The sequence below is a fragment of the Ochotona princeps genome, chromosome 26 (assembly GCF_030435755.1).
Source record: "Ochotona princeps isolate mOchPri1 chromosome 26, mOchPri1.hap1, whole genome shotgun sequence".
Taxonomy (NCBI): Eukaryota; Metazoa; Chordata; class Mammalia; order Lagomorpha; family Ochotonidae; genus Ochotona; species Ochotona princeps.
The window spans coordinates 2,078,861-2,103,699 of record NC_080857.1 but is presented as its reverse complement, the minus strand read 5'-3'; the positions used below and the strand labels follow the sequence as shown (position 1 = coordinate 2,103,699).

The 24,839-nt window shown below is 50.5% G+C and overlaps 1 pseudogene; it reads left to right on the top strand.

The window, feature by feature from the left end:
• Positions 1 to 2,345: 2,345 nt before the first annotated feature.
• Positions 2,346 to 2,415, top strand: LOC118759849 (small nucleolar RNA SNORD113/SNORD114 family; annotated as a pseudogene).
• The last annotated feature ends 22,424 nt before the right edge of the window (positions 2,416 to 24,839 follow it).

Below are 24,839 nucleotides of genomic sequence, written 5' to 3'. Positions count from 1 at the left end.
TAGACTCTCAAACGTTGTGCTATACATGATATGGACATACAATTTTACCTGTCAGTTAATAGCACATTAAGTGTAACTCAGCATTAAGACACTTGCCGTGATGCTGTTAAATGTGTGTGTGCAACAATGGTATCATTTAATGAAAGCTGTAGCCCGTGTAGACATAAATTGTGTAGGTAGAGTTTCTTGGCTGTTTCTAACCATGGATTTATTTTCCTTATTGTTAATGGCATACTTATTTAATCCAGAAGGATGTAAAAACGTAAGTAGAAAATGCAAGCCAGTGGGGGCCAGTGGTGCCCACCAGTGCTTGAGCCCTGGGCGATGAAGCACATGGAGCCGAGCGCTCCGTCTCCTCTGTCAGTATTGATTCCATTGAGAAATGCGAGGGATGGTCCAAGGGAGTGTCCTGACGCTGATCTAGCACTTGTAGAATTTTGATCAATGGATTGATGCCAGATTCGTTAACCTGATGTGAATAAATGCATATAGAAAATGGCAATGAACCATTGCCCAAGTATAAGCATGTGTGTTGAGGTTAAAAAAATGTTATGAATAAAAATTGAAAGCACAGATGGCTGCTTATAAATAAATGGGTAAATAGTACTCTATTACTTGGTATAAGAATCATAGGTCCATTGTGGAAGTGTTGGTGTTACTATTCTGGGTTAGTCTTAAAGTCAATTTTTTAATAGCAAAATCACATATACATAATACACAATGAAAGCATCCTACATCATTTCAGTGGAGCAAGTGAAATGCACAAGAGAAAACCCAGGCCCCATGGAGGAGAAATCTGAGGTTTTCACTCTTGTCTCTATTCTGCCTTCCCAGAAGGGCCTGGACACCCCTGTCCTGCCCTGTCCTCTGCATTCCTCCCTCCCAGAAGGGCCTGGACACCCCTGTCCTGCCCTGTCCGCTGCATGCTCACCTGCAGGGTAGCTGCCTGTACATTTCACTCTGCTCCATTCCGCCCTCCCAGAAGAGCCTAGACTCCCTTGTCCTGCGCTGTCCTGCCGTGTCCGCTGCAGGCTCACCTGCAGGGTAGCTGCCGGTACATTTTATTAAGGGCCAAGATGAGCAGGAGTGGTGATTAAAGTTCTTTTCCAAAGTTTGAGTGATTTTTTTAAAAAAAAAGTCTTTACAATTACTCACTCTTCTTAGGATTACTCACACTATGACTCACTCTGTAGAGTGTGAAATATGATTAAAGTCTACAATTCCAGCCCTGTGACTAATGCACGACACACAACAGCACATCTATTAATACATAGATGGAAAACTGAAGATAATTAACGAAAGTGATACTGATATGAGAGTGATTCGCTGGACAGATGAGGAATATGAGGGCTCTGCTTGAGTTTTCGTGCATGTTAGCATTCTGAAAATATTTTATGACTCAAAGAAATAATCAATAATGCATGTAGACGATACCGGAACTCGGGCTGGTTCTGGATCAGTGCTGACCACCGGTGGGGTGTTGATCGGGCCTGAGGTCCTGCCAAGGGCGCGTCTTCCATCTCCCCCGGCTGGTGTGGCCCGGGAGATGCACTCAGGCATATGCAGGATTCTCGGTTCTGCTCCCTGGGCTTAGATGTTTTTATTTTATTGTTATAATTAGGTCAAGATCCAATAAACACATTGAAAATATGCAAAGGAATACGATAAAGCGTTTTTCATTACTAAATGGAATGATGAGGGAAAAAAACAACAATTGTTCCTTTGTTATGAAAACCCCAAGTGTCTTTTAAATAAATGTTGCCTTTTTGACAGTGGGTGATGTGGGCAGCTTGTGCATGAAGTGATCTGAAAGGCGGTCATCTTTGTAAGAGGAAAGTATACTGTGTTTGTGGCATTGCTGCTCATCTCCGTGCACAGTAGCGAGCACGGACCGCTGTATCCACTGTGGCTGCTTCCTCATTCAGTGTGGTTTGTAATTTGCACAGTGGACCCGCTTGGACCCATTTCAGCATTCCTCCTTGGTCACAAGCCCTCTGGCTGCAGCTGTCAGGAGCCTGAAGAGCAACAGTGAGAAACAATCCACTGCTTGCTTGGGTGTGCTTTCTATGGGAAAGCATGCCCTCTCGGTTAGTCCAAGGTGGAGGAGGACTCACACACAGCAGGGGTTTTGTGAGAAGCCTATGCGAACTAATGCATATGTAAAATATTAGGGAGAGTTAGTGACAGATAGCTGTTGCAGTGAGGTTGGCTCTAGAAGTGTAATAAGCATGGCAGGCCTCCTGAGTTTTTGTGAATCAATTGTAGAGTTGTAAAATTATAATTTTCAAATTAATTAGTTAGCCAATCAATAATATAGAGGGGTTGAAGGAGAAATGGGCCTTTCTTGGACCAATGATGACACCTGCCGGCATGAGCATCGCGGATGATGACTGCTACATGAACTCTGAGGTCCAGCACAGGGGAAGGCCCGTAAGTTTTTCCATGCACTTTCACCCTTTTATTGTAATTGGATCAGTGAGCAAATGTTTAAGTAAATTGAGATAAAATGGATAAAACATTGCCTAAGAAGCTAGAAATGGAATTGTACCATTTATACTCGTAACCCATGTTAAATACTGTTGATACAAACACTAAACCCAGCGACAGTCATGGTTTATGACAGTTAGTTCTCAGGCAAATGATGATCCCAACTGCACAAACCATAGATGGCCTTTATGCTGGTGTCAACAGTGAATTTGAACTCCTTCAGTTTCTTAAGAATAACCTGGTGACTGACTGTTGGAATGACAGATGTCCTGCAGAAATGAAGGGACGTAAAGTCTGAAGTCTTGACTGAAGCCCCCCATCCTGTGCTTCTGGATGAACTCGGGAGTCCCCCACAATCGCCGGCTGCGTGCCTGCTCCTGTGCCTTGGAAGCCTAGGGTGGGGGCCAGTGTGAGTAACCATCGCTGTTCTCATTGTGCAGTTGGAGAAATGGAACAGTGTAGTGGAAGCAGGCTAGCTGGGGCCCAGGGACCGAATAGGAAACAGGGATGAGGGATTCTGCTCTCCAGTTCGTTCGCGAGAGGTCAGCATGTTCAGTGATAGCAGTGCACGGGTTTGAGAGTGACTCTGCCAGGGCTGTCAGGGCTCTTGTTTTCCATGATTTCTCGTGGTCAGTCCTGGACCAGTGAGGAGGACGCTAGCGTCTGGGCTGTGCATGGTGAGCGGTGAAGTCGCGACATAGGCCAGTGTGCCTACCCTTTGGGGGACACCCTAGAGGGCAGCAGGTGTCTGTGAGAATTGGGCCTTGGGGTCTGATGCACACAAGAGATTCAAGATTCTCTTGTGTGTCAGTGATGGATTCAGAGTGGTTTGCCAAGCAATGAAAGGAACTTACTCCAGCCAACGATGGCCTTACATGGCTAACGGAACGGCAGGTGGGAAGCGGGGTCCTTGGAGGTGCGTCAGAATGCTTAGAGGCTCTCTGTCTGTCCTAGATGGACCGTCTGGTTTCCGGGTTGTGCCATGTTCCCGGCACTGCGGGATGAAAGCGGCGTGAGTACACACTCCGTTTCCTCTGCTTGAATTGCCTTTGGCCCTTGTGTTTATACATTCTTAATGTTACAGCGAGTCAAATACACACAAAAGGTTACAACAGAAATGTTTATCAAAATACACAGTAGAGGGAGATAATGTAAACGTAAACTATTCTGTTGTCAGCCAAAGCTGATGACAAACTGGTAATAGTTTTCCATTTTCAGTTAATTCAGTATGATTTATTCAGAAAAGCATAGCACCATCAACATGTTATGGCAGGGATCAGTTCATGTGGGTGTGAAGTGTATTCATGACATTGTCAAGAAGTTTGAAACAGTCTCTATGGCCTGGTAATAAATACGTGCAATGTCACAGTGACTAACAAGTGAAGCCCAACTCAATATCAATAGAAGATTAATTAATGTGAGAAGTGATTCTACTGAGAGTTGCGTTTACGACTCGTGTCTGTTTTACTATTTTTGAGGAATTAGTGGCTTAATAGCCAGTGTAACAGTGAGCAACACAGAGGTGAGCCAATGGGCCCTCACGGGCCAGGGGCGACATGTGTTGTTGCACAACAGGAAGACTTTTTATAAAAACATGGAATTTGGTGATAAATCTATTTTGTTGCAAAATTCTGAATTTGATTCAGTTTCATAATGACATATATTTTCTATTATTGTTTTGAAGTCTTTCATGCATGGATTTAAAATTGTTTTTCACCAAGATAGGTTTCTGTATCAGTTGCAACTTTCACAAACTTTTGAAAATACCCTCATATATGTATAGGACTTTGAGCTCTCATATAACAGCACAGAACTTAAATGCCCAATGACCATGTTTTATTTGGATTCATGATTTAGGTTTCTGATTATTAGAGAATGTATACTAGACCCATTCAGAATGTCACACTGTGAAGTATGGTCTAGCTAGGAGAGTTTATCCAATTACAACAATCAGTGATAAGGACAAAAATCCCAATATTAACTGTGAAATCCATGAGGGAAACATTACATACTGTGACCCCTTGGCCTAGTTATAGTCCGTGTAATTTTAGGCTGTGTTCACGTTCTGGTGTAGGGACACCTTTGAAATGGCACATTTTCCTAATGGAGTGAAAGAAACATACTCCGAGGTCCTGCTAGAAAGCAAGGATCAGCTGGCCGTCTCCCACGTAGCTGTCCTCTGAACCAAGTCTGCAGCACAGATGTGCTGGCGTTGGGTTGAGCATTCCTCCCGGCTGTCTTGGGCACTGGGCACAAGGAGACAATGTGTATTACCATCGAATCTTTGTGCTGTGTGGGCAGTCTGTTTAAGAGCGTTTAATGAGCCACTGAGAAGCATATAATACACTCATTGGTAGCCAGCTGGGTCCCTGCAGTACGCTTGAACTTGTGATTTAGGTGATGTATGTAAGAAGAATCTGAGCGTGGTGAAGGAAGCAGGTGTATCAGTGTTGGAATGACTTTTTAAGCAGATCATGAGTGTCAAGATTCTTTAGTGATTGATCCAGCTTTGAGTTACTTGCAATGATTTAACAAGTGAGTGAATTAGTGAATGGGTTGATTGAGAGCCAATGTAGAAATGGATGAGGAAGAGACCACCAGCCTCAGATGCGAGATGACCGCTGCTGTGTCTGCGCCGGGAGCTCTGATGTCGTCCCAGACCTTCCCTGTGTTTCCAGATAGCAGGAAAGCAGACACTTTCATTTCGCTTTTTAATTAGATCATTGCAAGAAGCAGCGAACATGCACATGAATAAATAATGGTGAATAAATTTAAGCTTTGTCTAATTATCAAAATATATGGGGAGGCGTGAAATGCTGAAGATATTGAAGACAAAGAAATCCAAAGAAAAGCCGTGTGTGTGTGTGTGTGTGTGTGTGTGTGTTACCTCTTTGGTTGACAAGCGCATCAATAATGATAAATGATGGCTATTGTCATGATTTGGATCAGAAGCAAATTCAAAATTACTTATTTTATCAATAGAAAATAAAATGAGTCTACGGAAGATGGATGAAATAAATGATGGCTGACGTCAGCGTTTTCCTCTGTGTGTGTGACTGTGACTGGGTTAGAAACATGGAGACCAAGACAGGAATAGAGTTGGCGGCCTGGCCACTGTGACAGCTCACAGGGCGTTAATACAGAGCAAGCCACCCAGGCACACATGTCCCTGGTAGCCCAGGGCTGCACTTGGCAGGTGCATGTGTGTGTCCTCTCCTCGCTCAGCTGTTAGAAAGTAAATATTCACACCATTGTTCAAAAAGTGCGAAATATAATCATGTAGGGTAACCCTTGACCTGATTGTAAAAAGGGGATTAATTTAAAGCATTACGTCAATTAATGTAACTATACAACAAGTTGGTAATGAGTGAAAGAAGACATTTCCCTGAGTAATAATTTTCTAGACAGGCATAGAGATATCTGCGGCTCTACTTCCAAGCTTATGTGACTCTTGATGACTTTTTTACTAGTGAACTTATGGCTTAACAAAATAACGTTTAATGTCCGCGCAGTGTTCTGATGAGCGAGTACTCGTGTCCAGAGGGCTGAGGTGTGCAGTCGGGGCTTCTGTTGGCACGGTCGTGATCACAGTGCAGACCCGGGTTCCAGGGTTCCAGTGCAGGGATCCATTAGCATATCACAGCAATTGAAGATGATAACAGTGAGGCATGTTTTAATTGCTAATGTATATGGCAAGGAAAGGAACGCCGGTCATGTGTTTTGGAGTGGATTAAATGGGCCTATGGCTTTAACCTCTTTAAGTATCACGCAGGCAGTGATAAATAACAATCAGCATTCGATCAATTTTAAATCCAGCGTTTGATGAAGAATAGAGCAAACATTACAGTCGATCAGTAACTCCTAACGGGATATGAGAACTACTGGGTTGAGCGTCTTAAACGCTTCCTTCTCTCCCTTATGCTGTTCGGGACAGGCACCACGCCCTTTGGGACATGGAGACATTTCCAAGAGTGTCTGTCAGAAATGACCTTGACTTGGGCCATTTCCGAGTGCTCAGTGTTTTCTCAAGTAGAAAATGGAATCAAAGAAGTGCTGCTGTGTGTCAGTGGCCAACGTGTGCTGGTCTGATGTTGTACGTCACACTCTACAATCTGTACGTGGGACACTGATATGAATTCCGCAAGCAGATTTAATTTGTATGGAAATGATCACTAGGTGGATTGTAGAGCCATCACAGATTGCTTTTTGGTTAGATTTTGGATCCATATATATTTGTTGGTTGCTACATGGTAAATGAAAGGATAGATGGATAGACGTAAATGAAGAAAGATGTGTTGAGTGATGAAGATTCATGCCAGTTGAGTCACAGGTCATGAATGACATGTATCAGGAAGTTTGAACTCCAGTGTTAAGGAATGGTGGTTTATTGCAGTGTTGGAAATCATACTCTAGGCAGTTGCTACGATGTTCTGATCTCCTATTGTACTTTTATGGCTCATGGGTAATGGTCATATTGGTACAGATAGACGAGTTCATGGAGTTCCTGGGTTAGGAATAAATTAATAAAAACATGACCATGCCTAGCCAACTGTAGTGTTATTAAGCAAATGGTTATCTATTTTGGAGAAGTTGGTATTTATTAATAGACAGATATATAAATCGTTCATTTTGGTGTTCTGGGTTGTCGTTAGATTCCCAGTGTTTTATTCTTAACCAGGAAAGTTGTTCATATAAAAGTCTAAGTGCTATTTAAATTCAAAAGGGCCAGTGACAAACATTTGTTACGCAGCAAGATCTCCGAGGCCCATAAACATCGCGTTCTGAATTGGGTCATCTGCGTTCACTCGGCGATAAGCGAGTGCGCATGCGTTCGTGCGGTCAGTGCCGTTGCTTTGGGTGCCTGGAGTTACAGGCTTTATCTGTCACGAATCACTGCAAACCGAGTTAGCTAAATGGGACAGGGGCCGATAATGGACATGTCTGGAAATAATGGTTGTGTTAGCCAGTTTCTGACAGCATGTACTTCTGAAGACAAACATTTTGACTCTTACAAGTTTTGGGGTAGTGAGAATATGGATAGGTACTATAACATGTATTTGTTTTTAAAGAGTTTTGACATTATTTTATTTCTTCAAAATGAATGGGTATTTGGCCAAGGTCCTTTATGAATTATGAATAAAGTAGGATCAGGTGAGATTACATTGAAACAAGCATTTCCACAGATTTACATTTGCACGAATGAGGTCCAGAGGTTGAGATGGGTTGGTACAAGGCTGAAGGCATGGGAAATGATGTCTTGTAGAAAACTTTGATTTAAAAAAAATTTGTTTGTTTTATTTTAAAGATAGCGTTACAGGGAGATGGAAAGATAGAGAATCTTCTATCCACTGGTTCACTCGCCAAATGGCTGCGACAGTCAGGGCTGGGCCAAGTGCAAGCCAGGAGCTGGACTCCATCCGGGTCTCTCTTGTGGATGACAGACACCTGAGCACTTGGGCCACCCTCTGCTGCCTGCCTTTGAGCATTTGTGGTGGGCTGGGTTGAAAGTGGAGCAGCCTGGACTCACACTGCTGTTCACGTGGGGTCTGGTGTTGCAGGTGGCAACTTAATGCACTATGCTCCTACAATTGCTGTTCTCCACTTGGGTGACGAATTTATAGGTCCCTCTTTGTAAGTTGAAATTAATACTTGAGTTAATTAAGCAAAAGTAGAGATCTAGTTTTTAAATTTGCTGAAGGAAGTGATCCAGGGGTTGAGATTATTCTGACTCTGGTTGGCTTCTGCCCGCTGGAGTCCCGGATGCTTGAATCTTCCTGATAGTTGTTTGCTCCTGCCCAGGCTGGCAATCTTGACCTTTTAAGAGGGGCAGTGAGTTCTAGTCCTGGGCGGGTGGTTCATGTCCGTGGGAGTCAGCATGCTTTAACAGGCAGGAAGAACAGCGTGTGATGGCAGGGCCAGAGGCCGCGGGGCATGCTTTGCACCAGGCTCAGGGCTGTGTTTGATCTGTCTACCTGACGCCACATCGTCTGTATGTAATCCTGGGACACTGGGGCGCGTTTAAAAACAAGCTAGACATGTTGTTCATTTGCATCAAAATCATACAAAATTTCATGTAAAATATTGAAATATAATGATTTTATTTTGAAATTGTAATGAGGTTTTTTCGTGAAAGACCCCCTCATGCAATCATAGTGTTCTGGGATGGTGGTAGCCTTAAATTTGTTTCTCTTTATTAATTAAAGCAGAAGCAATTAATTTCACAAACTAATCAGTTCCTGATTATATAGCGTTGCGAGGAGATGCCCTGGTTCACTATGTAAAGTTATGAAGCAATGAGTGTTCATTTCCCTTGTTCACACTTGTCTTGCTGTCTGCCTTCAACTCCACAGCACGGACACCTTCCCTCCGATAGGCCTTCTGGAGCAACAAAGACCTTTGTGATTCAATGTGAGTATTAAGTGGAAGTTTTTCTTTTTTATCTTTTGGGAGGTTTTGTTCCAAGTATGGAGTGTATGATTAGGAAGTATGGAGTATAGTTAGTGAAGGCCTTATTCCTAAGGACCAATGGATGTGTCCAGGTAGCACTGGAGGCCCTGTAGCGAAGGAGCTCCACGCCCTTAGCGCTGTGCGTCAGGAGCAAAGTCTGCTGCAGCCCAGTGTGGGGTCCAAATGCTCGAGTGGGATAAGTTGGTAGTCCCGTGAGTAGCCTGTGGCTCCGCCAGGAACATAGCTCATTGTTTATTAAGTTCTCTGACAGGCACCTTGTGTTCTCTAGATTAAAACAGCACCCAGGTCCTTCCATTGTGACCGTCCTCTGTGCGCAGCACAGGGCGGATGTCCCCGAACTAATTGAATTCCTCTCCAGTCATGAAGATCTTATCCCTGTGGGTATGGAGCACACCATGTGATGTACGTGACCAAGTTCTTGATTTGGGTGCTTGTTTTGTGGTTTCCACTCTGTCATTAAAAAAGATAATTGAATTTTGAAGGACCATGCAATAAAATAGCCCGTGATGAGAATGTTTTGTGCACTGAAATTAACCCAATTTAGCACAAATGAGGAACAAGGGGGAAAAGAAAAACCAACCTCGTAGCTTTTCTAAGCAGTTCCAGAAATCTCTTGTCCCATTTTCATCCCCTGCCCGGTAAGAACCTGGGCTATTCTTTGCTGGGGAAGTTGGTGTTTTTGTGGCTATGGGTGCCTGGCTCCTGGCTGCTCATTGTTTAACATCCAAACAGGTTCAAGTTGAGCTCTGGAGGGGCCCCTGTACTACAGGTGTAAGTGGAACACATTTCAGTTGGGAGGGTCCAACAGTGAAACAGTGAGCACCATGGCCGAGAGAGTGGGGGGCTAGTCCGCGGGCAGCATGCCTGTGGATGTACACGACGGGCAGACACACGGGGTGGCGGTCCCCTCCGTGGTTTGCAGAGGCCATTTAGCAGGTTCATGCTGAAGACACCAGATGAGATGCCACTTGCCACCTTGGAACCTGGGGTTCAAGTGCCACCCCTTGGCTATGCCTCCAGCTTCCTGTTGGAGTGGGCCTTGGGAGGGAACAGTGATGACCTAGGTGGGGCTTCCCACTGTGCTTGAGAGGACTGGGTATTCTGTTCCCCCTGCCAGTTGTGACACCACCCAGCTCAAGCCATTTTGGGTATCTAGGGAGGGAGGTGGCAGGTGGGACACTTACTCATTGCTCAGTCTCTGTCACATTGCCTCTCAAATCAAGAAAAAAATTAAAAAACGCTTATGGAAAATGGATATTATGATTTCAGGGTTTTTTGGTAGGAAACATTTTTTAGGCAAAATATTTGCTTATTTGAAAGGCAGAGAGAGAGAGACGTTTCATATGCTGGTTCACTCCCCAGATGGCCACAGTTGCTTGGGCTGGGCCAGGCCAGAATGTGGGAACTTGGGTGCTTGGGCCTTCCTCTCTTGCCTTCTCTGGCATACTAGTAGGGAGTTGGATTGAAAGTGGAGCCTTGAATTGGCACTCCGATCTGGACTGGTGGTGGGCCAGTGCTGGGCCGGTGGTGGTGCTGCCCCATACTGCCCATCCAGTTTTCCATGAAGTTCTTGAAGTAGTCATATTCACTAATAAAGAGAAAGATTTTAAAATGTGCATCAGTTTTGAGATTGTGTTATACAGCAAGGAATATTATTAATTTCAGTGCTGAAAGACTCTGTTCAGGTGGAAACAGGTTAAAGCTGTTTTCACAGTACGTGGAGTAGATAGCTACAAAGGGTTCGTGCTGAATGTTCTGGTCTTAATTGGCACTGAGTCCTTGGGTACTTGATTCCTGAATTCCTAGGAGCTGAAACTGAACAGGAAACAAGCAAATGCAGTTACGTGAGTGCATACAGAGTGCCCAGTGATGGGGAGACCCCGTTTCTCTGTCCGCCTGCTGTCAGCACTTACAGATGAAGACAGTGGCTGCTGCTGCGCTCAGCGAGTGTAGAGATCAGGGTAAGTCATGGACTGTTTTGATTTTGAAGACTATTCATTCGAAAGCTAAAGTGAGAGGGAGATCTTTCATGTTCTGCTTCACTCATTACAATGGTCTAAAAGGCCTGGGCTTGCGCAGGCTGAAGCCAGGAGCTTCATCTGGGTTTACCACAAGAACATGGGGCTGAAACACTTGGGTTGTCCTCCTCTGCTTTCCCGGGCGCATTGGAAGAAGATGAGCTGGGACACCAGTTGGTATCCACGTGGGATGCCAGTCTGCAGCCAATGGCTTAACCCTCTACACCACAACATTGACCTGAGTAGATTGCTTTTATTCTTAGTTTAGTCTTTGGCTTGTCCTCCATGGGTGGTGACTTTTTTTTTTGATGAATTAAATAACTTCTTGAAATCATAAGATAATCAAAGGCCATGATGCATGGGCCAAATACAAAATTATGTCCTTGATAAACACGGTTAAAAATTCTGCTAAACTGAGCTGCATCCGAAACTAGATTCAGGTTGCTACCTCTTCAGTTAAGGAGACAGTAGGCAGTTCTTGGCCTTAGTTGAGCATCCTTGGTTTTATTAGTTTGTTAATTAGTATTTTATGAAAAATAAAAGCAAAAAATATAGTCATAAAAATAGAGTGGCAGGAGACTAGGATGCAATTAACTTGGATCGGCTCTTCTCTGCTTAATGAGACCACAGAACGTTATGAATAATAATGTTTTCCCGACTGTTTGGTAATAGATGATTTGTTGGTGATTGTACAAAGTAATATTTTTTTAAAATCCCTCTGGAAAGAAAATTAAGTGGAGAATATTCCAGTGATCAAATTGGTGAATGAATTATTATGATCAACCCAAGACTGTCTGAAATCCACTCATCTGAAAAGGTTTTATTTGTTTCCTCGTACGTATAATCAAGCTGGGGGAAGAAGTTAAATGTTCATTGCTTTTGCTTTTGTACTTTAGTGGGTTGATGGTGCTGATTAGCCTTACGCTGTGTGCTGTTTTATTTGAGAATGAGAAGTGAGAGGGGCAGCCTGAGGAGCTTCCTCGCACGGAGTGCTCCTTGAGGGTGCCCGGCCTGGGTTAGGCTGACGCCTGGGCCTGAGATTGCTCGTGCTCCCAGGGTCAGTGCTGTTAGGCAGTTGCACCTAGCAGCCCGAGCTGCTAACCTAGAGTGTGGCATCGGGCCTGGCAGCTTCAGTGCCAGGTCAGTCGTCCTTCTCCATCACGGCTCGTGCTGTGACTTTGACAGGACAAATCATGCACTCATTAGAGCGAGGAATGCAAGTATTAGGGGTCCAGACTGCTGACATCTGTTAACTCGAAGCGTAATCTAGGTCTGTTGCAGTGGAGTATAGTGAAGTGTAGGAGGTGTTCTCGTCCAGCAGACGACGTATGCACCAGGCTATACCCTGTCTTATGCTGGGGCGCAGGGTGGGCACGTACGTCTCTTACCCGCCGTGGTGACCCTTGTGCCTGGCACATGGAGCACATGTCATGGATGTGTGTTGAATGAGTAGCTAGATAAATGGTGGCAGAAGGAAAGAACGAATGATGCAGTGGAGTAGTGAGTGAGCAAATCCCTGGGCAAAGAAAGCAATGAAACGTGGGGGAGTGGCTCAATAATGGCTCAGCAGGTGAGCACGCCAGCAGTGGCTGAACATTGCCTGGCGGGTTAACAAATCATGTGTGACCAAGTGATGAGAGGCCTACTGTGCGCGCACTGCCCAGATCAGACGGGCAAGGGCAATGCGGGAGTCCGTGAGCCAGCGCATCCTGGCGGGAACTTGGGCATCTTGCGCTAAATGAAAGCTGCCTGAGTCGGTGCATGGCTCAGTGCGTGCGTGTCAAGGCATAATTGGATGAGAGAGTTAATTAACATATCAAGGAAGGAGTGCATGGATAAATGAACAGTTCTGTGAAAGGGGGAAAATTAAATAAATGAATGAATGCGATGATAATGAGTGCATAAACAGGCGATGAAATGGATGAATATTATAGTTAAAGAATAAAGGGATACATTGGCGAGTAAATGAGTCAACGGAGCGAGTGTGTAATCATGGAATAAATTAACTTCCCTGGGAATGAATGAGTGAATGAGTCAGCCCTCCAAGTGTGAGGCTCTCCAAGTGACTGGCTCTGTCCCAGCTGCTCCAAAGATCGTGGCCACGCCAGCTCACACCATGAGGTCAAGGTCTGCACCTCCTCGGGGCTGGACATCTGTTTCCATGTCAGCTTTAAGCTGAGAGCCTCCTGGGGTGGGAACTGGGTCAGAGCCCTCAGCCTGCCCAGCCGGGAGCTCAGTAGGCGCCCAGGGAGTCACTGCCGAGTGCATGAGCGAATGGCTAAAAATATGTGTGCTTTTGTGGAACTGGGATAGCCTGGGAGGCCGTCCTGGGGAAAATGTCGCGTGTCACATGGCCTGAGGCACAGGGATCCTCCCTGGAGGTCAGCTTCCTGTGCCAGCCAGCTGGCCGGCCAGCCAACCAGGGCACTGGCAGTTCTTACTCTCCTGGCTGCTGGCCCATCCTTGGCCAGTGCTGGGTTGGCGTGCTAGAGTGGAAGCCCTGGGTCTTCCTGAAAGCTGCCCTTGGCTGTGCCAAGCCAGGGGATCGTAAATAGCGCAGCCTAAGGACAAGCCTGCAATCAGCGCCTGCTCTCTGACCTCCCTGCTGCTAGGCGTGAACCCACTCAGCTTTCAGCTTGGGTTTCACCTTCTGCTCCGAGGAGGCTGGCACCTACGTGGCTGAGCTGCCTAGCTGGAGCAGTGTCATGCACGGCAGGCTCACGTTGTGGTCCTCGGAAAGTGACCAGTTCCTCAGGAATGCTAGTTGTCACTTGTCCCCTTCCCACTCCCAGTAGCTGTGGTAGTTGGGCTCAGTTGCATGGCGCTCCTGTCCAAGCCTTCTTATTTGGGAAAGGCTGCGGAAGGCATTTGGAGGGAACTGGCCATGCCCCCCATTCATGTCCAAGGCAGAGCCACGTTCCCTACTGCTAGGAGAGTGTGTCAGCAGAACCTTGGGGGTACACTTGCCCAGGACCCACCCTTGCCTCCTCAGATGTGTGTTTGGTGCTGGGGGCTATCTGGATGCCGAGATAGTCCGTCAAGACTATCCTTCCTTAGTCGTGCCAAGATGTATTGGCATGAACTTGCCTCTGGGTGTAACTTGGCTGCATTTCACATGGTCTAACACAGATTTCTCAGTTTCTCCTAGTTCCTGGAAAACATCATTATCTGAGTTAAATGTGCCAAAGTAGGGCTGCTGTTGGTGTGACTCTCTGGGCTTTGTGTTTTATGTCCAGTGGTTATACTCAACTTTGGCTGGGGAGTGTGGGCATGTGGATTCTACGTTGGGTAACTTACCAGTGTTTCTTTTGCATATTACAATGTTCCTGGATCTCTGACAGTTAAGATCTGTCACTGTTGGGTATAGGTTTGGATGTGAAGATGTGCAGTTTTACTGCTGCTGTAGTTGATCCTTTGGGGTTTTGTAGTAAACAATTCTGTCATCAGAGCATCACCGTGAGTTTAATCTCATTTGACTAGTTTATGGCATGTCTGCCTGTTCGGTGCATTGAGTAGAGCTCGCTGGACAGTGCAGGCTGTGCCCTTGCTGTTGGCGTCCATTGCTGTTTCCCTGTACGCCGAGTGTGATGCTGCCTCTCTGTTTCTCACCTCCTTGACTTAGCACTGGGAGGGCCCTGGACCCTGGGCTTCTGGCCTATTCCCAGTGTGGGTGCCTGCAACCATTGCCAGCCCTGCGAGGTGCATGGCGTTGGTCTGCTGACCTGCCGCAGCCCAGCTGCCTCCTGCTGCTTTGTGTGTCCTTCTCAGAGTGTGTCCCCAGGGCAGATTGGCACTGGAAAGCTGACCTAGACTCTTATGTGTTCCAGGGAATTCTGCTCCTCACCCTTTTGAGGTGATTTCTAACATAGTTTTTTTTTTTTCCAAACACATGGTTGACAGCCTTAAGTTGGGTCATTGAAGCTGCAGGTTGGCTGTTTGGGGTCTGCTTATGAGTCCCCCTGTTTGTTTTAATTTCTAAGAAGATAAGAGATCTGTGCTATTATTTTTCCATATTCCATTTATTTACTGAACAATAAGAATAATGAAATGAAATCCTGGTTCTCATTTGTAGCCTTACCCAGTGGCCAGACCAAACACTACCCAGAATCTTGAGCTGCTGTTTGGAGATGGTGCTGGGGCCTGGTGTAGCAGGTGGAGCGGGGGACCCTGCTGCCCCTCTCACTCCACTCCCAGTGCCCTCTGGAAGCCTCTCTAAATAGCCTCACATGTATGCCAAGTACACCTCCACGTCCTGCCGCCATCCGTGGCCCTGGTGTTGTGGCTGCATGCTGGGAGCCTCTTCCTCCTAGGCGCCACTCCCAAGCTTGGCATTTTTTGAGCTCACTTGCTGAACATGGATCCTGTACTAAATTGACACTTTGTCTTTCGGATTTGAGGCACTTGAACCAAACTGCAAATTTTTTTTCTCTCCTTTAAAGGCAACCAACCAACCACAGACACTGTTTCTTTTTCTTGTCATGTACTTAATGCTTGTTTTTTTTTCCCGATACTTTTATTTTTTATTTTTTTTAAATAAAGCAAACATTTATTAAATTGTGATAAAAAACATTCCATCAAATTACAAAACCTGAGTAAGAAAAATAAACGGCACATGCTTAACTGTAGTTGACATTCAAATCTACTGCTATGTTTCACTGTAAAATTTACCTTTGTTAAAATTTGCTTCTGTTCAAATTTGTTGAGACCGCACGTAAAAGTATCCTAATATTACTTTGGCTGGTAGTTTCTAATTACTGTATAATATTTTGGGAATGCAAATTTTATTTGAATGCTTATTTTGTTCATTTATTTTCTAGTATCTTCTGTCCCGCCAGGTAGGCCCACACTTTTGTTGAATTTAGTTTTTTCTTGTGATTCTGAAAGCATACACCCAGAGCTGTCTGTCTTCAGAGTTCAGCTTTGCTGGAGTCACTCTTGCAGCCCTCTCTTCGCAGTGTTCTGGATCTCGCTGCGCGTGCATGGTTATGTTTAGTCTTGGTTTCTTCATGCCACCTCAAGCAGCCTGTGAGTGTTCGCAGGGCCTCCTCTGCTCACTGCCCCCCGCCCTGTGCCACATGCTGCTGGCCACTGTGGCCTCTCTGGGCTGAGATCTGGCTCTTGCTGTCACCCACTGTGGGTTATGAGCCCCTCCTTTCTCTGTGTGCCCTTCCGATCTGATCTCTTCACAGCATGTGGGCCGGGCATGAGGCTCCGTTGTTTCTCCATGCCCAGCTCCTGCAAGCAGGTGCGCCATTGGCCCTTGGTATCTGCAGGTCTGGACTCCAGGACCACATGCCTCGGAGGACGCACAGGTGCCTGAAAAGGAGGATGGGGTGTGTGGATGATGGCTGCCTGCAGGTCCCTGCAGGATGACAGATGGACGGCCGGGGGAGTGGAGCCATGCAGGGCCCTGGAAGTGAGGTGGACCACTGGATGCCCACCACGTGAGGTCAGAGGCGTGCTTGGGCCTCAGCTGGGTGTGAAGGCTGGATCACCTGTGTGGACACCTGGCAGGTCCCTTGCCCAGGAGCCCTGAGGCTTCAATCTCTGTCTCTGGGGATGCCTGGGCCTTTCTTGCTCACACTCCTGCAAAGTGCATGTCCTGGGCTTGGTTGCCATTCCCATCCTCTGGAAGGTTCCTCAGCCATTGCCTGTGTCTTGCCAGGCCCTCTCAGAGCTCCCCTTTGGCTCTTCCTGAGTTTCGGTTCTCTGGAGCTGCAGCCCCTCGGCGATGCCTGCTCTCCCCACGCTGCTGCCTCCCTCCTGCTGGCCTCCTCTGGGAGTTTTGCTGCAGCTCCGCAGGCAATGCACCCCCGCCAGGCTTGGTCTGCAGCAGGGACTGCGCACCAGCACCGCTGAGCCCACACCCTCTCCCCACCAGCATGTGCCCCTCTGCAGCTCGGAGGGGGCTGCTGCCTGACACGCAGGAGTGTCTCCCATTCTTCTCTAAATGTCCTCAGGCATGCCCACCTCCGTCTGTCTCCATGACCTGACCCCTGGCCGGGGCTCCTTCTCTTTCTTTGGGCACTCTATTTCTCCTTCTTGTCCCCATCTGTCCCCTTAACCCCCAGGACATGTTCTTTTCATGCTGGCTTCCCTGAGCCAGATGGCTTCACCATTGTTTCCAGGTCCTTTCTCGCCTGGCTTGGCTCCTCTCACTCCACTTAGATGGCCACTGTCCACCTAGACCATGCTGTACACTGTCTGCTGGCCCAGACCCTATCTCATCCAGGCTTCGTCCAGCCCACGATCCTGCTGTTCTACTCTCCATCCTTTCTGTGGTCGGTGCAGGCCACACCTTGTTCTGTCCATCGTGTCCAGGTTCCAGCTGGTCTGAACCCTGTGGACACAACGTCTTGTGGACACAGCATCCACAGGACCCAGACTCCATACCATCCATGCTACACCTGACTGATCCTCTGCCTGATCATGGCTCCCTCAGTCCTTGGTCCAGCTGGCTTTTCCTTCTCTGTCCCTGTCCTCCTCCTGGTCCCTGCGTCCATCTGTGCGTGTACTTCCCACACCTCCTCTGGTCCCTGAGCACCGTCCAGTTTTCTTCTCTGCCCTGCGTTGTGACTCTTGCCCTCTGGCTTCCTAGTTTGGTCTTCCTTCAACACCGCCCTCCTATTCTTCACTTTCTGCTCTTCCAGTAACTGTTGCTGCTGGGTGAGGTCCTCTTGGTGAATGCTGTTTGTACTTCCCTTCTGTGTTGGGCTTTTAAACATCAATGCCTCATGAGCTGGAAGCTGTGTGCTGAGGCCTAGGCTGTCCTTCTGCTGACCTTCAGCGCCTGGTAGGGTTTAAGGGATGTGCTTCTGCGCCTGTCCCCCCCCCCCGGGAATGGGATCAGGTGGGGAATTCTCACAGAGCCTCGGGGGGAGCTGCCAGCAGAGAGACAGTCTGAACCAGGCCCACGAGCTCTGCGTGCAATGGGGAGGGGCCTGCTGCCCGGCTGATCTGGTGCGTGCAGGACACAGGAGAGGACACTGTGGATGAAGGCCTTCTGAGGAGTCTGGTCGTCATGCCACCTGCACTGCCAGCAAGGGTACAACATCGCCTCTGCAGGACCCTGGAGAACGGCCCTGCCCTCCGGTCATGCTGCCCAAGAGCCACCCCCCCTTCGTCAGAGACAGACCACCCTCCTGGCTCGGTACTACATTCCTGTGGGGCAGTGGCACTAGCCACGAGGGCAAGGGTGTCAAGGACCTCAGGCGGGACCCTGAAGATGGTGGCCCTGTCGCCCAGGAACCGCTTGGCCCTGTGGTATGGTGTGCGGCTAGGACTGTCGGTCATATTGGGCAGCTCCAGCAGGTGCCAGAGCAGCAGCCAAGGTACTCCTCTGCGCACAGCACTCTCTCTACTCTGCAACAGCAATCCAGTGAGCTTCCCTCTGGTTCCAGTTGGCGAGCTGAGCAGTGGCCGTCCTGCAGGGTCATGCGCTTGCCTTCTCCATCTTGCCAAGTCGCTGCTTCTTCCTACTTCGGGGGAGGAACCTCCCTCCCCAGCGGTCCTGCTCTCGCCCTCACTTTCACCAGATGCCTGCTTTCCACACCAGGCCTCAGAGAGCTTTCTGGAAGCTACGCCGGCCTTGGGGACCAGGGCCTGGCTCCATGGTTCCTGAAGAGGTGGTAGACTATGGAACGTAGGCGTTACGTTTTCTGACCTATGTAACATGGTCCACTAACTCTCAGTATCCACTCCATCCTCAGAGGGCACCCCAGAGGTGCAGCTGACATCAGGAGGAGGACTCTGGGATTGGCCTTGGCACTGCCGTGTGGCCTCACCTCTAGCCCCAATGTCTCATTCGGACCCTGGACACATCCTCTGGGGGGAATCTGGAGGTGATACAAGTTGAAGGCCACGATGCCACCCCCACAGCCTGGCCCTCGAAGAGGCCGCTGCCTGTATGGCACAGTCCACCACTCACCAGAGACCTGGTCGGCATTGGAGGGCCTTGTGGATCCAGTTCTGACTTCTGGGGAGCCAGCTGTGCAGCCCACAGTGCACCCAGTGGCCTGCAAGGGACTCTTCCTCCCTGCCTTGGTGCTCACAGCACTGGGCTTGGGCTCCGAGAGTTGCCCAGAAGCAAAACCAAGTTCAATGAAGGGACTGCAGCTGTGACTATGGGCGATGGTTGACCAGATTGACACATGGCTTTGTTCTTGGAGACAGGCATGGTGGTCAGAGCTCAGGATCCCAGACAGCCAGTTGCAAATGCCCCTTCCCTGGTTCCACCCTGTCTGGAGACAGCTACAGTCACTGGTGTTTCCTGCTGCCATCCATAGTTTTCTGTGACCACAAATGGGTGCCCAGTGAATATTTGCTCAGCTGCCACATGAGACCAAACGGGCAGGCCATTCCATACATCTCCCTATAGCACCTGCTGCCCCCACGTCCCAGCCAGGTCTTGCACCTACATGCTGTGCCCTGTCTCCCACTGTGCACAGCTGCCTCTTCCTTCAAACCCAGCACGGCGCGTTCAGTCAGTATCTGTGAGAAGACAACACCTGGTAGCAACATCCACTTCTGCTCCACAAGACTGCCAACCACAAGGGCTTCCTGGAGGAGCCAACCTTGGGTCCGAGTGTTGGCGCTGACCCTGACCATGAAGACAGACCTTCCGGCCATGTGTGCTTGTCGCATGATGCATGTGCCTGGCTTAGAGCCTCAGAGGGCTTCCTGGATTGGGCTTCCTCACCTTTGTCCTCGGCACCCTGTGTGGTACTTGGAGAGATAGTAGACCGTATAGCGTACGCTTTATCTGTGACGTATGTAACACGGTCCACTAACCCTCAGTATCAAATCCATCCCCGAGGCTCCAGGACGCAGCGCCGTCTCGGGCCTGCTGTGGCCGCTGGAAGAGATGGCTCTCTTGGGGCGTGTTTTCCCTTCTGCATGGTGCAAGTTGATCTAACCTCGCTCTCCGTGTGTTCCGCCGTGGGCAACCTCAGCAGCTCCAGGGAGGAGCACAGCCTGCCTCCTGCTGTGGGATAAGTGCCGTGCCATGAGCCAGGGGATTGTAGACTCCGAGGCCCTGCTGCTCCTCAGCCTCTAGCGCGGCTGGGAGGAGGCATCCGGGCCGCTGTGCCAGTGCCAGCCTCCTCCCCCCGCCGTCGCTGCCACTGTGCGGTACTTGAAGAAATGGTTTACCGTCCCACATACATTTTAAGTATGTATGTGGGATGGTAAACCGCTTCTTGGTATCCAGCCCAGCCGTCCGAAGCGTCGTGGAGCCAGCTGCAGGAGAGAAGAGATGGCCCTGCCTGCCCAGGCCTTGCCATGCTGGCTGCGCAGCCCCCAGGAGATCTGCAGGCCTTGCGCTAGCTCTGTTAACTTCCTGACATCCTGACATCAACGCTGCCACCAAAGCCTTCCTCTGGACAGCCCTGTGCCTGCCCCCGCAACAGTGGACATGACCATGGCTGGGGCCGCGGATGCTCGCGCTGGGCTAGGTCTGGGTGCTTGAGGCGTGGCCATACCAGGTGCTTGAGGCTGTGCTGGCTCAGTGTCCCTGTGTGTTCGCATGTGTCCCTTTTCCGTACTGTGTCTAGCCCACTCAGGGGACCCTGCCTCAACTCCGGACTCCACCGCGGCCCCCCGGAAAGAGGCTATCAGCTCCACCATGTGCACACGGACAGACGGGCACACTCGAGTGTGGTGACGGGCACAGGGGAGTGTGGTGACCCCAGAGGCAGAGCTCATGGCACCTGGAGGTGGGGCCAGCCATGCTGCCTGCTCTTCCTAACAGCATGAGCCATGCAGTTGACCTCCTGCCAAGCCCAGGGTGGCCACGCCCGCAGGAGCCGAAGCACTGTCCTGGGTTCCCATCTGGTCTTAACTCACAATGCATGTTCTTTTGCCTGGTTTCCCACACAAGCGCCTGCAACTCAGAGGGCTTCCCAGAAGCAGTGTCAGGTGGGAGGGCACACGGCAGCTGCGGGCATTGTGCCCATCCCTGGCCCCATAAGGGCCCACTGCACCCATAGCAGACTGCATGGTGGCCTCTATGGAGGAATGCATCAGCCCTGGAAGACTTCCTGGAGGTGATGCTAGCGAGAGCAGAGATGCCATTCTGACACCAGTCCTTTATGGTGCCCGACAGGACAGTTGCCCCCAGAACACAGCTGTCTGTGGGCTGTGAGTAGCAGGATCCACATCTCTATACACCAGAGTCAGTCTCTGGGCAGTGCAGTGGCTATGCTGGGCTGGGCCTGCGTCGTTCCCCAGGACCTGGAGGAGCAGTGAACCACACAGCCTCTGCGTGGCTCATGGCATCTGCACGGCGGTCCTTCCAGTCTCTGCCCACTTGAGAGCAGGGCCTGGTGTGTGTGTGCGCACGCACGTGCGTGCGTTGAGTGGGGTGGCCTTGGGGATGGCTGGCACAGGCCAGCCACAACTCATGTGCCCTAGGATGCTGGCTGCTTGACATGCCGGTCCACACCAGGCTCCCAGTGTCAGCCTCTGGGGCTTCCTGGACACAGGTGTGTGGCCACCACCACCGCCATGTTTGGCCCCAGCAGGTGGTGCTATGCGTTGCGCCTGAGCCTCTGAGCTTGGCTCCCTCGCCGTGGAGGTCCCCGGCCCGTCCTGGTATTTGAAGACGCGGTTGACCATGGTGTGTACGCTTTATTTATGACGTAGGACACATGGTCTACTTCTTCTCGATATCACATCTCGCCTGGGAGGTGTCAGGAGGTGACGTCCACCGTGAGGGAACGCCCCTGGCCTGTCGCTAACACTGCCGCTGCTTGGTACTTGGAGAGAGGTGGTCCGTGGCGCGTTCGCTTCATTTATGGCGCACATTACACGGTCGACCTCTTTGCGGTATCTAATCCTGCCTCACGAGCTTGCCCGGAGCTGCCTTCACCTGGGGCAGAGGTGGGGCTGCCCGCCAGCACCCAGTGCCCGTGGGTGCCCGTGGGTGCCCGTGTGGGCCTTCTCAACACCCGGGCTTGCTGACTGCGAGGGCTGGGGCACCGTGCGCATGGGGCGCGTGGCGCTGGTGCCTGCCTGGATACCTGAGGTGGTTGACCAGAGAGCACACGCTGTATTTGTGCCGTTTGTGACCTGGTCCACTGAACCTCAGTGTCTGATCCCTGCCCCTCCCCAACCGCTTGGAAGACTTCCTGGAAGAGATGGCATCCTGTGAGGAAAGCTACAACAATCGGGAGGGGGGAATCCTCCACGGCATGGCCGCCGTATCTCCCAGTGCCGCAGGGCTGGGTGCGCCCTTCTACCGTCTGCTTGTTAGAGAGCTTCCTAGGCATAGGGCTGTCGGGAGTCCAGGGACCCTGTGGGCCTGCGCGCCCAGCTGCCTCGCTCATGGCCCAGATCATCAACCATGACAAAGTCAGCCTCAGTGCCGGGCAGCCGTGGTGCTCCCTGGCCCCACACATGGCACGCCATCCCCACAGTGTCCCACAGGGGTGATTCACAGCCTGCCTGCCCACTGGCAGACCACTCCGTCTGCCATGCATTCCCTCTCCCCCCAACTGCGTGGCACCTTTGGGGTGAGGTGGGTGGTGGTCTTGGCAGTCACTGGTGGTACCTGAAGAGAGGTTTTCTGGGTTTCTGTTTCTTTGATGAGGATGAAACACACCTGGCTAGCCTCTTTTCCAGTATCAGATCCGTCCTGAAGGCCTCTGCCCCAGACCTTGGCGTCGGGGGTGGGTGGGCATTGCTCTCCCTGGCCACCCAAGGCATGACACCAACGGGCCACACCAAGCCCATGATGAACGGCTTGCACCAACGGCCCCCCATTCCGCCACCCCTCATCGTCCAGTATGCACCTATTAGCACCTGCAGGACTGCTGTGGGGAAGGATTGGGGTGGACTTGGTGGTCCTCAGGCGGTCCCTGAGACAGTTTTTCTGGGCACCTGCCTGGCCCCCCTCTTTCCCAAGACCATGACTCAGGGAGAAGGTGGTGGGCACATTGTACATGGCTGTGGCCAGCCCCAGAGCCCACCCTGGATTGTGGCTCCTGGTCCCCTAACTGTCAGTATCTTTTCTGTTCTCAGGAGGACCCCCGCCTGGCCCTGGAGCACATTTGTCACCATGGCAGCTCACAGCCCGGAACCTGCAGGTGGGTCAGCCCAGGTTGGTGCTTGGGAAGCATGGCAGTGGTGCTCGTTTACCCTGCCACCTTTGGCGATGGGGCTGGGGCTGACCCATACCAGGCGTATGCCTGTGGATTGCCCCACACAGCTGATGGCTGAGGTCTGGATCCTGCTCCTCGGCCACAGAAGGCAAGTCTGTGACCCCTGCTGATGCCCTGACTTTGGGATGCCACACAGTTGGGAAGCTTGATGGGTAGAGCAGGGTGTGTGTTCTTCTGTGATAGGACTCACACACACACACACACACACGTGAAGTTTCAGTTTACGATCACCCAACAGAAACCACCCCTGGGGACTCATGGCCTGAGACATGGGACATCTGATCTGCCCAGCCATTGGGACCTGGGGACTCCAGGGAGGTAGAATGCCCAGTGCCAGTCTTGGCTTTTTCTTTGTTTCCTGCTTGGTGATACTTGAAGGAGAGGTTGTCCAGGTTGTGTTCTCTTTATTTATGATGAAACATACACGGAAACCTGTCTTTTAGTATCCAAACCCACCTTGGGGGCACTTCCTGCTCCTGATGCAGCCTTCAGGGAAAGAATGTGGCCTGAGGCAGGACTGGGGGGCAAGGGCAAACCACAGTCCTGCCCCCCTCGCACGCCCTCTCCCCCCTCACACACTGCTGCTAGCCTTTCAAGTAAGCAGAAGGCAGGGTTTAGACTCAGGCCCTGCCCAGGAGGGAGCCATGCTGTGAGTGCCCACAGGGGCCGGCATGCGTGACTGCACGTGTGGGAGGTGGGCACGGTGGCACCTGTCCCGGGATGACTGCCTGGGCCAGGGTCGGGGGCTGCAGAGGTGGGCGGGGAGTTTGCTGGAGGTGGCAGCTGTGAAGCCAGCTCCATGTCTGACAGTGGATGGTTGTGTCTTTGCAGGGATGCCTGGAGGGACGGTCGAATTCCTCTCGGGGGCTCTGGTGGTCAGCAGTACTGTGGGTGAGTACCGAGCCCCGCTCAGTACTCACTGCCCATGTCCATGCGCGTGGCTGGGCCCACGGACCTTGCTGTTGGCTCATTTTGGGGTTGGAGGACTGGGATTCACGGGCTGCTTCTGTGTCCTTGTCCCTGTGATGGACCTGATGAAACTTACACAACAGTGAATCACACACAGGCCCTCGCAGCAGGCGTCTGACAATGCTGTAGGCATGGCGGGCACTCCCCGCCTACCAGCCCCATCCCCCCGAGACTCAAGCAGGGGGCTGCCGGCCATCCAGGACTTCATCTCTGTGTCTCAGTGCCAGGTACTGTCTTGGGACCTGTTGCCTGCTGTGGGAGGCAGCCACCTTGCGGGACAGTGCTGACATGTGGTACTTAAGGAGAAGCTGCCCGTGTCTTTTTCGCTGTATTTGGGACGAAACATTCGCGGTGCACTTCTTCTTCAGTGTCCTCCTGTGCCTCAGGGACTCTGTGCTTTGGCTCCAGCTGCGGGGAAGGCATGTGGGCACGGCGTGGGCGCCAGGCAGGGCCTTGCCGCGCTCCACCTTGGCCACCCTCCCCGACTTCCCTGCCTGCCCCATGGAAGTGCCCCCCTTTCTGCCATGCAGGGTGCAGTGGATTGACCCCCCATTCTGCTGCCGATCTGGCTGGAGTGCGAGGCACTTGAGCTGGCCCTTGCAGCCTCCGTGATTGGGTTGAAGATGAGTTCCTCACCCCACTGGGTCAGGGGATACCAGGGGCTTCTGAGAAGGGCAGTACCCCTCTCTTTCCTTGGCAGCTCAAGTGGGCCCCCCCTGTGGTTTGGCTGCTTGGAGGT